Source organism: Bufo gargarizans, chromosome 3, assembly GCF_014858855.1.
Source record: "Bufo gargarizans isolate SCDJY-AF-19 chromosome 3, ASM1485885v1, whole genome shotgun sequence".
Lineage (NCBI taxonomy): Eukaryota > Metazoa > Chordata > Amphibia > Anura > Bufonidae > Bufo > Bufo gargarizans.
The window spans coordinates 493,898,814-493,913,258 of record NC_058082.1 but is presented as its reverse complement, the minus strand read 5'-3'; the positions used below and the strand labels follow the sequence as shown (position 1 = coordinate 493,913,258).

The 14,445-nt window shown below is 41.7% G+C and overlaps 1 protein-coding gene across 1 annotated transcript in view; it reads right to left on the bottom strand.

Annotated features, from left to right (window-relative positions):
- Positions 1–14,389, bottom strand: part of METTL16 (methyltransferase 16, N6-methyladenosine) — a 154,873-nt gene extending 140,484 nt beyond the window's left edge. The window contains exon 1 of the mRNA XM_044286949.1: positions 14,367–14,389. The gene's annotated coding sequence lies outside the window, so the exon portion shown is untranslated. The remainder of the gene's footprint in view (positions 1–14,366) is intronic.
- Positions 14,390–14,445: the final 56 nt, after the last annotated feature.

The following is a 14,445-nucleotide window of genomic DNA, read 5'->3' as shown; positions in this document are numbered from 1 at the left end:
GATTTGCGACATCTGAGATACACATTGTGGCTTTCAGGGGTTAATCCGTTGAGAAAAAAAAATACTCATCTGATCCATTTGATCTTGTAGAGGCCATCGCGGTCATCTTGATTGAAGATCCTGGGCAGTGTGTGATGACGACATCACAACGCCTGGCGTGGTGACATCATACATAACTTTGCGTGCTATTCCGCACGGGATCTTGAATCCAGATGGCCGTGGCGGCCTCTATGCGATCCAATGGATGAGTTGAGTTTGATTCCCCCCCCCCCATTTCAGGGAAAATTGATTCGTTAGCACGAGGAAATTCGGCTTCGCGGCAAATCAAATTTTCCCTGACATTTGGATCAAAGTCCACTTTGGATACTTCGATTCACTCAACACTAAGGCCCCTTTCACACGGGCGAGTTTTCAGCACATGTGCAATGCGTGATGTGTACGCATTGCACCCGCACTGAATCCTGACCCATTTATTCTAATGGGGCTGTGTACATGAGCGATGTTTTTCACGCATCGCTTGTGTGTTGCGAGAAAATCGCAGCATGTTCTATTTTCTTCGTTTTTAACGCAACGCAGTCCCATAGAAGTGGATAGGGCTGCGTGAAAATTGCATTGCAGAATGCTAAGTAAAATGTCCATTAAGGGTTAAAAAACATTATAAAAAAAAAATTACTTACCTCATCCACTTGATCGCGCAGCCGTTATCGTCTTCTTTCTTCTTCTTGCAGGACCTGCGCTGAAGTCATCGCGCTCACCCCGTGGTGAGCGCAATGACGTCAGCGCAGGTCCTTTTGCAGGTCCTGCAGGAAGAAGAAAGAAGACGATACCGGCTGCGCGATCAAGTGGACGAGGTGAGTTTATTAAATTTTATTTTTTAACCCCTCAATGGACATTTTAGTTAACATTCTGTATTAAGAATGCTATTATTTTCCCTTATAACCATGTTAGAAGGGAAAATAATAAAATCAACAGAACACCTAACCCAAACCCGAACTTTTGTGAAAAAGTCCGGGTTCGGGTCTGGTTACCACATTCAGTTTCTTTATCACGAGTGTGCAAAACGCATTAAAACTGAACAACGCAATCGCAGACAAAACTGACTAAAATTGCGTGTTTCCCGCAATGCACCCACAACGCATCCGGCCCTCAGCCACGACGCTCGTGTGAACGAGGCCTAATGATATCTGATTTTCATTTTTTACATTAATTATGAGATAACCCCTTTAGGCTGCATCCTTATCATGCAGCATTTATGTAATCGTAAAATGGATTTAATATTCAGCAGCCATACGCAAGGGCTGCTAATAGTCTTAATACATTACAGTCTGATATAATATACCTGGAATCAGAGAATTATATGGGACCACAATATCACATAAACGCTGTTCTATATTTGAATAAATATGGTTGATTTATGTTTTTAGTTATACGTTCTGTTCACGTCCTCCTACTTAGTGAATATCTTTAGTGGGATTTATCTGGCTGTCAATGTGACATTTTAGAGACGGTTGGAGTGTACGGAGACACGATCCTTATAGCCAGCAGAGATTATACAAAGTAATCTTGTCATGCTCTGTCACCCACCCTTTACTCCCTTAAATTCCAGGGATTTCTTCAAATCACAAATGCATCACGTTTTTTTAAAAGGTGAAGTAGGGATCAAACTGCTAGAACCCCCTCTGGTCCTGTGGAGGAGGAGTGCGGAAGAGACCTCTGTCCTTTTGAGGTCACAATGTTATAGCATATCCTGGCTACAGAACATTAAATGATGGGAATACTCATGTGAGAAGACAGCTGTTTTTAAGGTTCTTGCCCTTCATCAGCACAGAGCAGGCTACTGCTAGGCTGAATGAGATGCCTTAGGCTAGTTTCACACTAGCAGCAAGGAACTCCGGCGGGTGAATGGCCTGTCGGATCCGTGCTGCCGCTAGTGCACGTGTGCCCCCGGACTACCACTCCGGCCCCATTGACTATAATGGGGGTGGGCCAGAGTTCCGGCGGCAGCACAGCAAACATGCCGAGAGGCGGTCGGAATATAACTACGACATGTAACGTCCAGGTAGGGGAGCACTCGCCCTGACAAGGGAGACCCCTCTGAGCCGTCCCTAAATGCTTCCTAGGATTCCCTGTTTTTTCCATCCTGCGAGGTCAATACCCAGCTCAATGTAGGGATAAATGCCAGGGTCCTTATATATAAAGTGCTGTTCCGACTCATGAGAAGCTGGAAAATGCAAGTGGTCCCTGTATGGATATCACCTGGGCCGCTTGACAAAGCCCCACTGGGTTAGTGGTATAAACAGACCAGCGGGGATATAGATGCTGCAGCGCGTATGGCACCTTTTATTGGCCTGATAAAAGAGGAACGGTGGAAAGGATGTGACAGTAGTACAGTGCTGGCAAAAGGGAGGCACTCCCTGCTCCTGAGTGAAATACATCTAGCTGTGCAGTTGAAACAGGGTATAATATGGCCCAAATGTTACTTCACGGTTATGATTGCACAAAGAAGCACAGCCATTATGCAAACTTTTTTTTTTTTTTTTTTTACTCAGGTATGCTTTAAGGGGAAAATGTTTTTTAAAGTGCACTTACCTCAGGTTTGGAGTAAATGAGCTGATAGAAAGCTCTTCTCTCACCCAGTTGATGGCAGAGCACCCAAAAATCTGGCTTGTGGGGGCTTGTATTTTATTAATAATAATAATCTTTATATAGCGCCACCATATTCCGCAGTGCTTTACAATTCAGAGGGTTCATGTACAAAACAAAAGACATCACAATGTAACTGGCTAATATACAACTGAAACACTAGGAGGGACACAAAAGGTAGTTATTGTGATATGTAGTAATCAAGCTATTTTTGTACTGAAAGCAGTGGTGTAGGACGATCTGCTTCAGGTCTGTGGACTGTTAGAAGATCGAGTTCAGGTCTAAGGAGTTGGGGGGTTACTCGGGAAACAGTCAGTTTAGGAAGCATGATAAGCCTGCCTGAAAATATTTATTTTTAGGCACGTTTGAACTAGGTAAGTTGGGAATTAACTTGATATTCCAGGGCAGAGCATTCCAGAGAATAGGGAACTAGCCTTCCCTTCATCAGTGGTACCACTGATGAAGGGAAGGCTAGTTCCCGAAACGCGTCTGGGCCGGATCGTACACCTGTAAAGCAGCACCTCCGCAAGTAAAAGCATGGCCATGCTATAAACTGTTTCAAAAAACAGTTGAAAACGATCGGAACCAGGATCAACAAAGTAAACAGCCATCCACCTCCCTGTTGTACCGGACGAGATATACTTGGACTGGGCATAGATTGCAGTCCCGTCCGAAGTCCCGTTTGAACTCCCGCGAGATCTCGGGTAAGTCAGCTGGAGGAGTAAGGAGCGAGACGCCGGCAGTGTCCCGCGCCGCCCGACCCTCGCCTGAATAAACTGCCAACGCTGGGGAAGGTAAGAGGACTCAATCTACGCTATATATGGGATTACAATATATACAAATAGACACTGTATTGTACTAGCGCAAAAAGACCAGCGCTCAAATACTCATGAGTTTCTAAAGCCAGTTAAACCTTATCTGGCAACCTATTTATATGGGACTGCAATATATATAAACAGACATTATACTGCATTTGCGCAAAAAGATCAGCGCTCGAATATTCATGAGATTTAAAGCCAGTAGAATTGTATCTGGCAACCTATATCTATACTCATACGTGGACTGCCATTTCCACGGGACTATTGAGAACGTGTGAAATTAATTGATAGATGAGCCTGACTGCAGCATTTAAGACAGACTGAAGGGGGGACAGTTTGGTGAGAGGAAGACCAATTAGTAATGCATTACAGTAGTCAAGACAAGAATGAATCAAGGCAACAAGAAGAATTTTGGCGATTTCCACCATGGCGATTTCCACCATTCTGGAGCTATTCTCGAGTTGCAATTTGCAGACAACAAGAGTGAGCAAGTGATTGGATATGGGGAACAAAGGAAAGTTTTGAGTCCAACATGACCCCAAGACCGCGGGCATGCTTCCCAGGAGTTATGATAGTGCCACAGACAGAAATTAAAATATCAAGTTTAGGTGGGTTAGTAGATGAGTGAAAGACAAGAAGTTCAGTTTTTGAGAGATTCAGTTTTAGATACAAAGAAGAAATTATGTTTGATACAGCTGGCAGACAATTACTGGTGTTGTGTAGTAAAGCAGGGGTGATATCAGGGGATGAAGTGTATAGTTGGGTGTCGTCAGCACAGAGCTGGTACTGAAAGCCAAATCTATTGATGAGGACTGTGTAGAGAAAGAATAATAGGGGTCCTAGGACAGAACCCTGAGTAACCCCAACATCATGAGGAAGAGGAGAAGAAGTAGAGCCAGCGAATGATACACTAAAGGAGCAGCCAAAGATAAGAAGAGAACCAGGAGTTAAGGCCAATTGAGTGGAGCATGGTGAGGAGGAGTTTGTGGTCTATGGTATCAAATGCTGCAGAGAGATCCAGAAGAATCAGTAGAGAATAGTTGCCATTCCTTTTTGGTGTCAGGAGATCGTTATCGAATTTGCAGAGAGATAGCTTATTAAGCAAAAGTACTGTAGATGAGACGTTCAAGGAGTTTAGCGATGAAGGGGAGGTTAGAAAGAGGTCTGTAGTTAGTAGCACATGTCAGGTCAAGAGATGTTTTTTTTTAGTACTGGGGTTATAACAGAATGTTTGAAAGAAGATGGAAAGATACCAGAAGAGAGAGAAAGGTTAAATATTGTAGTAAGGTGAGTGATGATAGCTGGGGAGAGGGACTGAAGAAGCTGTGAGGGAATAGGATCACTGCTGCAGGTCATGGTCCACTTTTAGGTAGTAAATTCACATACAGAGGATTTATTGCAGAATCATCTGTGACTATACCATTCATCTAATTGGGGTTTGCAAATATCTACGCATTCTGTTCCTACAAATATAAATGGAAAAAAGACAATAATTTCTGAGCATTATCAAACCACAAGCACATGAAGTACTTAACACTGTTGTTCTAGTCACCTATGAAAGAGTCAGATGCGTGAGGAAAGGTCATCTAGAACAAATGCTAGGATGTGAAGAGAAACAAAACTGTATTTCCTACAACCCTTCAGATCAGCCAAGCATTAAATTATAAATCTGGAGTGCATCCAGCTCCACTTACTCGCCACGGGTTGATGGAATTGTTTAGCGTTTTTTGGCTAAATTGAATTATGTTTCAATCTTCAGGAAAATTGCTAAAATTTTAAAAATAATAACATATATATTTAATATAAATTAAAAGTATTAATGTACATAATATATCTAGAATTACGGATAGGTCTGCATACATATTTTATGTGTATAATATATAATACATGTGGGAGGATTTATACATTTGTTATGCACATTAATGAGCAGCAGTGGTGCTCCGGGTAGTAAAATGACAATACTATTTAGATTTAAAGAGATATTCCAGTGATATCATGACAACTACATGGACGCAGGTACAATTCTGGTTATATTTATATTTTTGTAGCTTTTTTATGATTATTTTCCCATAAAAAATAGTCTACATTTAGTCTACATTTTTTAAAGCAGCATGTGCATCTGAATAGTCTTGAAACTGCATGTAAGTAAAAACTTAGTATAGCCACTGGTTTATTCAATACAATCTATCTGTATAGCGCCACCTGCTGTTTGTCCTTTTCCTTATTTCTCTGTCCACATCTCTGAGATAGATGCATATACTCAATTCCATACTTCAACTGCCATCATTTAGATCTTCTGTTAAAAGCTTTGACAGTTACAGGGAGACAACTGCAGCAGAAAGGACAAGCCCATCAAGAAAGGACACCCACCCTGAGCCAAGAGCTTGAAATAAATCCAATAGAGCAATTGGAGCAATGAATGTAGAGATCTTTGGATCTATGTGAGGTACAGGGCTGGTTGTAGCTTTGTTAGAAAGGGATTGTCATGTAATATATGATGTCTGATTTATAATTATTCACATTAATCATAGGATAGCTGTATCATAGCTGAAATAAACATGACAAGGAAGTAGGGTTTATTTACTGCAGAAGAGGTCAACATCTGCCATCTGTTAAATCACACAAAAATTGCAGGAGCTCTTTTCAGCTAATCAGACACTTGGAAAATTGTACTTTGCCTATGCATGTTCATTTGTCAGTGGTGCAGAGGGAAGAGGACAGACTTGTCATGAGATACAGGTGGGGATGTAATGGGTGTTATGAGGATAGGTCATCAATATTAAAAGCCTGGAGACCCCTCTTAACACCTTAAGAACAGGGCTCATTTTCTCCTTAACCTCTTCAGGACACAGGGCGTACAGGTGAGCCCTTATGTCCTGGTACTTAAGGACACAGGGCGTACCTGTACACCCTGTGTATTTCTGATCACCGCCGCGCGACGGGCGGTGATCGGATGCCATTGCCTGCTCAAATCATTGAGCAGGCACCTCGGCTAAATGCCCGGGGGGTCCCGTGACCCCCCCATGGCGGCGATCGCCGCAAACTGCAGGTCAATTCAGACCTGCGCTTTGCGGCTTTTACCTATTGCGGCGGAGGGCCATCGGGGACCCGATGGCAAACCCAGTTGGGGCTTTGCCATCGGGTCCCCATGCCGCTGTAGGGGGGACCCGATGGCATGGAAGGCAGCGCGATGTCTAAGGAAGGAATCGTGCTGCCTTCCTGTGACGCGCATGTGAGATCCAGCCCCCTGGATCTCACAGGCCCCGGAAGCTGTATGAGTAATACACACAGTATTACTCATACAGCCAATGCATTCCAATACAGAAGTATTGGAATGCATTGTAAAGGAATATACCCCCAAAAGTCCCAAAGTGGGACAAAAAATTAAGTGAAAAAAAGGTTTTCCCCCCAAAAAAATAAAAGTTTGAAGTAAAAATAAACAAAAACTTCATTTTCCCCAAAGAAAGTAAAAAAAATTGGTAAAAAATAGGGGGGAAAAAAGTATACATATTAGGTATTGCCGCGTCCGTATCGACCGGCTCTATAAACATATCACATGACCTAACCCCTCAGATGAACACCGTAAAAAATAAAAACTGTGCTAAATAAACCATTTTTTTATCACCTTACATCACAAAAAGTACAACAGCAAGCGATCAAAAAGGCGTTTGCCCACCAGAATAGTACCAATCTAACCGTCACCTCATCCCACAAAAAATGAGCCCCTATCTGAGACAATCGCCCAAAAAAAAAAAAATATATGGCTCAGAATATGGAGACACTAAAACATCTTTTATTTTGTTTAAAAAAAGCTGTTATTGTGTAAAACTTACATAAATAAAAAAAAGTATACATATTAGGTATCGCCGCGTCCATATCGACTGGCTCTATAAAAATATCACATGACCTAACCCCTCAGATGAACACCGTAAAAAATAAAAACTGTGCTAAATAAAAGATTTATTGTCACCTTACATCACAAAAAGTGTAATAGCAAGCGATCAAAAAGTCACACGCACCCCAAAATAGAGCCAATCAAACTATCATATCATCCCGCAAAAAATGAGACCCTACCTAAGATAATCGCTTAAAACCTGAAAAAACTATGGCTCTGAGACTATGGAGACACTAAAACATGATTTTTTTTGTTTCAAAATTTATATTATTGTGTAAAACTTACATAAATAAAAAAAAAGTATACATATTACGTATCGCCGCGTCCGTATCGACAGGCTCTATAAAAATATAACATGACCTACCCCTCAGATGAACACCGTAAACAATTTTAAATAAAAACTGTGCTAAATAAACAATTTTTTTGTCACCTTATATCACAAAAAGTGTAATAGCAAGCGATCAAAAAGTCACATGCACCCCAAAATAGTGCCAATAAAACCGGCATCTCATCCCTCAAAAATCATACCCTACCCAAGTTAATCGCCCAAAAACTGAAAAAATTATGGCTCTCATAATGGAAACATTAAAACATGATTTTTTTTTTGCTTCAAAAATGAAATCATTGTGTAAAACTTACATAAATAAAAAAAGTATACATATTAGGTATCGCCACGTCCGTGACAACCTGGTCTATAAAAATACCACATGATCTAACCTGTCAGATGAATGTTGTAAATAACAAAAAATAAAAACGGTGCCAAAACTGCTATTTCTTGTTATCTTGCCTCACAAAAAGTGTAATATAGAGCAACCAACAATCATATGTACCCTAAACTAGTACCAACAAAACTTCCATCCTATCCCATAGTTTCTAAAATGGGGTCACTTTTTTGGAGTTTCTACTCTAGGGGTGCATCAGGGGGGCTTCAAATGGGACATGGTGTAAAAAAAAAACAGTCCAGCAAAATTTGCCTTCCAAAAACTGTATGGCATTCCTTTCCTTCTGTGCCCTGCCGTGTGCCCGTACAGCAGTTTACGACCACATATGGGGTGTTTCTGTAAACTACAGAATCAGGGCCATAAATATTGAGTTTTGTTTGGCTGTTAATTTTTGCTTTGTTACTGAAAAAATTGATTAAAATGGAAAATGTTCCCAAAAATTTAAATTCTGAAATTTCATCTCCATTTGCCAATAACTCTTGTGGAACACCTAAAGGGTTAACAACGTTTGTAAAATCAGTTTTGAATACATTGAGGGGTGTAGTTTCTTAGATGGGGTCACTTTTATGGAGTTTCTACTCTAGGGGTGCATCAGGGAGACTTCAAATGGGACATGGTGTCAAAAAACCAGTCCAGCGAAATCTGCCTTCCAAAAACCATATGGCATTCCTTTCCTTCTGCGCCCTACTGTGTGCCCATACAGTAGTTTACGACCACATATGAGGTGTTTCTGTAAACTACAGAATCCGGGCAATAAATCCTGAGTTTTGTTTGGCTGTCAACCCTTGCTTTGTTACTGGAAAAAATTGATTAAAATGGAAAATTTTCCCAAAAATTTAAATTCTGAAATTTCATCTCCATTTGCCAATAACTCTTGTGGAACACCTAAAGGGTTAACAACGTTTGTAAAATCAGTTTTGAATACCTTGAGGGGTGTAGTTTCTTAGATGGGGTACATTTATGAAGTTTCTACTCTAAGGTTGCATCAGGGGGGCTTCAAATGGGACATGGTGTAAAAAAAAACAGTCCAGCAAAATCTGCCTTCCAAAAACCGTATGGCATTGCTTTCCTTCTGCGCCCTGCAGTGTGCCCGTACAGTAGTTTACGACCACATATGGGGTGTTTCTGTAAACTACAGAATCAGGGCCATAAATATTGAGTTTTCTTTGGCTGTTAACCCTTGCTTTGTAAAAGTAAAAAATATAAAAATTTAAAATCTGCCAAAAAAGTGAAATTTTGAAATTGTATCTCTATTTTCCATTAATTCTTGTGGAACACCTAAAGGGTTAACAAAGTTTGTAAAACTGTTTTGAATACCTTGAGGGGTGTAGTTTCTAGAGTGGGGTCATTTTTGGGTGGTTTCTATTATGTAAGCCTCGCAAAGTGACTTCAGACCTGAACTGGTCCCTAAAAATTGGGTTTTTGCAAATTTCTGAAAAATTTCAAGATTTGCTTCTAAACTTCTAAGCCTTGTAACATCCCAAAAATAAAATATCATTCCCAAATTGATCCAAACATAAAGTAGACATATGGGGAATGTAAATTTGCAATTTTTTACAAATTTTAGGTAAATTTGGTATTTTTTTATAAATAAAAATGAATCTTTTTTTTTACTTCATTTTACCAGTGTCATGAAGTACAATATGTGACGAAAAAACAGTCTCAGAATTGCCTGGATAAGTCAAAGTGTTTTAAAGTTATCACCACTTAAAGTGACACTGGTCAGATTTGCAAAAAATGGCCTGGTCCTTCAGGTGAAATAAGGCTGTGTCCTTAAGGAGTTATGGACCAGGCAATTTTTTGCAAATCTGACCAGTGTCACTTTATGCATTAATAACTCTAGGATGCTTTTACCTATCATACTGATTCCGAGATTGTTTTTTCGTGACATATTCTACTTTAAGTTAGTGGTAAATTTTCGCCAATACTTACCTCATTTTTATGTTAAAAATTCTAAAACTTTGAAACTGTCTGCTTGTAAGAAAAATGGACATGACAAATAAATGATATATTGATTCGCATATTCAATATGTCTACTTTATGTTGGCATCATAAAGTTGACATGTTTTTACTTTTTGAAGACGTTAGAGGGCTTCAAAGTTGAGCAGATTTTTTTCAGGGACCTGTTGAGTTTTGAAGTGAATTTGAGGGTCTTTATGTTAGAAATCCACCATAAATGACCCCATTATGAAAACTGCACCCCTCAAAGTATTTAAAATGACATTCAGAAAGTTTGTTAACCCTTTAGGTGTTTCACAGGAATAGCTGCAAAGTGGAGGAGAAAATTCAAAATTTCCTTTTTTTACACTAACATGTTCTTGTAGCCCCTTTTATTTAATTTTTACAAGTGTTACAAGGAGAAAAAGTGCCACAGAATTCGTAGCCCAATTTCTTTCAAGTCAGAAAATACTTCATATGTGGATGTAGAGTGATCTGCGGGTGAACTTCACGGCTCAGAAAAGAAGGAGTGCCATTGGGATTTTGGACAGAGAATTTTGCTGAAATGTTTTTTGGGGGGCATGTCACATTTAGGAAGCCCCCATGGTGCCAGAACAGCAAGAAACCCCCACATGGCACACCCTCAAGCTACATAACAAGGGGTCTAGTTTTCTAAATGGTGTGCCATGTGGGGGTTTCTTGCTGTTCTGGCACCATGGGGGCTTCCTAAATGTGACATGCCCCCCAAAAAACATTTCAGCAAAATTCTCTGTCTCAAATCCCAGTGGCGCTCCTTCTCTTCTGAGCCATGTAGTTCACCCGCAGATCACTCTACATACACATATAAGGTATTTTCGGACTCTGGAGAAATTTGGCTACGGATTTTGTGGCGCAATGTTGTTAAAGTTGGACATCAAAATGAAAAATTTGATTTTTTTACACTAAATTGCTGGTGTTACCCCAAATTTTTCATTTTTACAAGGGGTAATAGGAGAAAAAGCGCCCCAAAATTTTTAGCCCCATTTCTCCTGAGTAAGGACATACCCCATATGTGGACGTAAAGTGCTCTGTGGGCGAACTACATGGCTCAGAAGAGAAGGAACGCCATTGGGATTTTGGAGAGAGAATTTTAGAGTTAAAAATTTTGAAGATTGTGGACAAATAAATTAAAATGAAGGGGATTATAAATTTTGTACTCCATGGAAGTGTAGTACTCTCTGAAGCAACCGTCAATACAGAGGCCCGGATGATCGGGGCACGTGTCACACTGAGTGGTGGTGTCCTTCCGTATCCCCCTCCTGTTACACACTCTGCACTTTTTTGGGGACCGTCCCTTCTTTCCAGTATGGGGCACCACACCTGGAAAGTGTTGGCCAGGAGCAATCCGGGCGCCTCCAGTTCCTGATGTACTCCGGCCTGCTTTTTCCTGGTCAGAAAAGATCAGGGCCTTGAGGACTGCCTCCTAGAACTGGAGGAATTTCCCTGTGTTTCCAGCGCCCCGGGACAGCACAAAAGAGTTGTACAAGGCAACCTGCACCAAGTAGACCGCAACTTTTTTGTACCATCCCCGGATTTTGCCCATGGCATTATATGGCTTGAAGACTTGATCAAAGAGATCAACTTCTCCCATATACCGATTGTAGTCCACGATACAATCGGGCTTTAGGACCGGTGCCGTGGTACCTCGCACAGGGACTAGGGTGATGCCGTTACCGTGAATTGTGGACAGTACAAGGACATCCCTCTTGTCCTTATATCTGACCAGCAACAGGTTTCCACTGGTAAGGGCACGGGTCTCACCCCTGGGATAGGTACCTGGAGGGGGTGGTTAGGGAGGCCTTGTTGACTTTTACGCACCGTCCCACAAGCGGATGTGGATCTGGCGGCAAGGGACTGGAACAAGGGGATACTAGTATAAAAGTTATCAACGCACAGGTGGTAACCCTAATCTAGCAGTGGGTGCATAAGGTCCCACACAAGTTTCCCGCTAACACACAGAGTGGGGGGACATTATGTGGGTTCAATACGGGACTCTTGCCCCTCGTACACACAAAACTTTTAAGTGTACCCTGAGGTACTCTCACAAAGTTTGTACAGCTTCACGCCATACCTCGCCCGCTTAGTGGGAATGTACTGGCGGAAACTGAGTCTCCCCTTGAAAGAAATGAGAGACTCGTCAACAGCGACCTCCCTTCCAGGTACATAGGCCTCCAAAAATTTGGCCCCGAAGTGATCGATGACCGGCCTGATTTTGTACAGGCGGTCATAGGCAGGATCACCTCAGGGGGGACATGCTGCATAATCTGCATAATGCAGGCATTTCCGAATGGCCTCAAAACGGCAATGCATCATGGCCATACAGTAAAATGGGGTCTGAAAGAGGACGTTCCCACTCCAGTACTGCCTAACACAGTTTTTTTTTTTTACTAGGCCCATGTGCAGCACAAGGCCCCAAAACTTCCTCATCTCAGCTGCACTGACCAGAGTCCAGCCACCGGACCTAGTCAAAAAGGAGCCCGGGTGTTGAGCAATAAACTGTTGGGCGAACAAGTTCATTTGCTCCACCATCAGATTCGCAAAGTGGTCACTGAAAAAAAAAAAACGTAAAAAGTTAAATTTAGTAAAGCCCACTGTTCGAATCTGGATTCCTGGTTGGCCAACAAAGTCAGGAATCACGGGCTCAAAATCCTTTGGGGTACTTCAGGCAAGTTCACCGCTCGGGGGCTCAGGTGGACTTGCCTGGTGGGCTGGAAAACTAGTATGAGCCCCAGGGCTGCTCATACTAGTGTGGGCCACAGTGTCCGCCGCCTTAGGGGCTCCTCATCATCACTAGATGATGAGGAAAACGAGGATGACAACAGGAAATAGGGGTCATCCTCGTCCTCACTGGGGCTCTCTGAGTCGGAGAACAGCTGGGCGTATGCCCCCTCGGCTGAGAACATCCGGCGGGCCATCTTCTAATGCTAAAGGGGAGTGTGTGTGTGTGTGTGTAAAACCTTTATTTAGTGTGTGTGTGTGTGGGGGGGGGGGCGTTGTGTTTTTACGTATACCCTACCCTAACCCACGCTAACCTAACAGAAAAAAAATATATGAAACTAAATTTAAAAAAACGCAAGACCCAAAAAGTGGTACAAAATTATTATATTTTTTTTATTTAATTGCTCACACCCCATTACATAAATAAAAAAAAGAACGACAGTTACACTTTAAGGGCTACATTTTGCTAAAGATGTAGTTGCATCATGTCAGCAGACAGTTCTAGGTTTGGACTGCCCCTTAACCACAACTGGAGCAAACTGACTAAAAGTTTATCAGAGAATTGTACATAATGCATTTCGATAATACTGTACATAGTGTAAGTGCAAAGTTTGCCCTTTCAATGCATTTTTTGTTCTACCCTTCATTCATTCTTATGCCAGTTCTGAAAATAGCCAGCTCAGTTCGGCCATTTGTGGCAGTCCCATAAAGGTGAATAGAGTGGTGGCCGCGGTTGTGCAGTGCACACCCCATTAATTTCTATGGGACTTCCGAAAACAGCTGAGCAAGCTTGCTTAGCCTTTTTTTGGAACTTCCATAGAAATGAATGGAGAGCCTGGTGCATATGCGTGGTGTGCTCCCCCCTTTAGTTTTGGAATCTCGCAATGATCACAGCACTCTATCTATTCTGACTGGTTTGGGTGCACGTTGTGGTACGTTTCTAGCTCCACCTCTTGGAACTATAATAAATATTCAGCAATTTCGACAGCACTCCGAAATTTGCTTAGATGATTTTTATTTGTTTAGCTGGACATGGTGGTTCCTTTAGACAACGTTTCGGGCAGAGAGAATGCCCTTCATCAGGCTGATGTGTAAAATATAAATAAAACATATATAAATACATTATTTTTGTGATACATGATTACAGAAGAAAAGAAAAGAATTCGTAGTCCCATTTCATCCATGGGACAAATAAATTCATATCCAAAAAAATTACGCAATATAACTTAAATATGCCTTATAAATTCATAATACAGACAAATGCATGTCCAAAAATACATAATATAACTTAAATGTGACATACTGTTACATAGTACATTAAACACCAGGACAGGGGGACCACCAGGTGGCAATAATATACATAGTGTGTACAACAAATGGAGCAAGGGGATAAGTGCAGAAGCAAGGGCACTAAATGTATACGCTGAGGTGCGTCATGTACACAGGCAACAGAGGGATGTCTGAGTATTCACATAATGTGAAAGTCAAGTTAGACGCCGTCTGAATGAGGAGGTAGCCACGTGACGCGGGCAAAGGGGGACCCAGGAAAAGAGTCAGAACAGACCACATGAGAAAAAGATGCGAGTTGCTTACCTAGTTGGTACACATGGGGGTGTGTACGGCCGGCGCATAACACTGGCGCTCGTGTCTGCTGTTTAAATAGGCGAATTCG